At 33.8% G+C, this 2,255-nt stretch overlaps 1 long non-coding RNA gene across 1 annotated transcript in view; it reads right to left on the bottom strand.

The window, feature by feature from the left end:
* Nucleotides 1-2,255, bottom strand: part of LOC118477498 — a 62,090-nt gene that overhangs the window by 1,380 nt on the left and 58,455 nt on the right. The window lies entirely within an intron of this gene.

Genomic DNA, 2,255 nt, shown 5'->3' with positions numbered 1-2,255 from the left:
AGAGAGAGAGAGAGAGAGAGAGAATTGGGGAGAGAAGAGTGAGAAAGAAGGAGACAAAACTAGAAGACGAGTGATACGAGAAAAACAAGAAATGTAAAAAACAACACTTTGATTGAAACAGGTACTGACACGATATTGATTTCTCTTCCAATAATCTATGAAAAATGTTGTCTTCTCTCCATCACTTAAATTAATTACAATAATACAAAGTAAAAAAGACAACAACTAAAAACCCCCAACAAAAACAACAAAACCAATCAAACAAACAAACAAACAAACAAAAAACAACCAAACCCCAAATAAATTACAAAACCACTATAACTACGAGATTACCAAAAGAGAAACAAGCACAGAAGAATGACACTGATCTCTGGAAATGGACTGTTCATTTATACCACAGATTCGTCCCACCCTTTTTCATTATTCATTTTGGTTTCTCTCATGACGTCAAATATCGCAAAGCTTGAAGAAAGAATAAACAGTTAAGATAAGATAAGATAAGATAATCCCAGAGGGAAATTTTTCTTTTCTGTACAGGACCGTAAAAACACATGCAGATATACATAAACATTTAAATTATATATTAGGTCTACCCTCATTAAATTCAATATGAAAAGAGAAGTAAAGCTGACAAAATGTACACATCACATCAAATGCATCATTCACCCTCATGCAGAAATTAAATTACAAGACTTTTACAGTTATTTAGATACATACTCAAAAGTGCAATACACACTGATGCTTATTCAGACAATAGTCTTATGCTTGATGAATAAAAAAAGCAAACTTCTTTCACATCTTTCTTTCTTTGTTTTTAGAGGTACATAATATTTTATTGGCCGCTGCGTGATCTTACAGTTTTCGTGGAAAGGTGTTGTCATGGGACTTTTATAATGCTTTTTATCTGTTTTGTACTTGTGGTGATATACATTTCATCAATTCTAGTAAATCATATGTAGAGATCTTGCTGGCTTTCTTTATAATTCTCTCGTACTTTTCTTTATTTTTCACCCTACAATTCCCTGTCTAGCAGCAAAATTAAATACAAAATAATAGCACGCTTTCAATCACAGTTTCGTTTTAAAGGGACATAATCTAATTATCATTACGAAAACTTCTTAATTTCCTTAATTAGTCAAGCTTGTTATCAATTGTTATTCTAAGATGTTTGTAAGAGTTTACCACCTCCACCTCCTCATCTTTAATAAATAATGTTTGCAATTAGTCTTTTTTACTCTAAAGTCTTTTATCAATTCATATGTCTTCTCTTATACATGTAGTAAAAAGAAGTGGTTATCACACCAAGTTGTAAATTCTCTTACATTTACAGAGTCCTTGTATTCAGTCTCATTTGTTGTTACAAGGCCTTGTAGAGTACCATTCGCAAATTTTATTAGTTTGATGTTTTTGTTATCAAAAGTACAGTCGTGGATGTAGAGCGTAAACAAGACAGGGGAGATTGCGTAAACAAGACAGGGGAGATTGCGTAAACAAGACAGGGGAGATTGCGTAAACAAGACAGGGGAGATTGCACAATCTTAGGGGGCACCGGTGTTCGTGAATAATAGGTCGAATTTTACACCATCTGATTTTACATATTGAGGTCGATTGGTTAAGAACTCAAGAATCCAATCCGTAATGTTCTTGTTTATGTTCATGTTAATTTTGAAATCACTATGTGGGGTTGGATTGTGTTGAAAGCGGATGAAAAATCAGCAAAAAGTATCCTGCAGTAATTTCTCAGTGTGTCTAAGTGCTTGTAGATGTTATCTAAGAGTATGACAAAGGTATCATCTACGCCCCTCTTGGAGAATAGGCAATAGCATGTTATCATGTATGTCTTCTGTTGATTTCCTCAGGTTTTCAGAACCAGTTTTTCTAAACATTTCATAAGGATTAATGTTGAAAACCCGCTGAGATGTTTTTAAATGTGATTTAGGAAAATAATCGTAACGGGCAATTCCTTCTAAACGTTTTTCTAGTCAATAAGCGAATCATAATGTAAAACAAAGTAAACAGGTCAACAATATGTACTTTGTTTTTATAAATACAATGATTTGCATTTGTAATTTAGCTCAAGAAACAAGATTAGCAGATTTTTCTTGAGTACTTTTACTTGAAAAACGGCGAATTTCAGTATTACTGACTGATGCCCAAGTGTAACACACCAAAAAGATTTCCATCAAGAAGCACGCTAATTTCATTCCTCTCCCCCTACAAAATACCCCCCTCCCTCAAACCCCCCACCCCCACCA

This window comes from Aplysia californica, unplaced genomic scaffold (assembly GCF_000002075.1).
Source record: "Aplysia californica isolate F4 #8 unplaced genomic scaffold, AplCal3.0 scaffold00114, whole genome shotgun sequence".
Lineage (NCBI taxonomy): Eukaryota > Metazoa > Mollusca > Gastropoda > Aplysiida > Aplysiidae > Aplysia > Aplysia californica.
The sequence above is the reverse complement of the archived record's forward strand: the minus strand, read 5'-3'. Positions and strand labels throughout refer to the sequence as shown.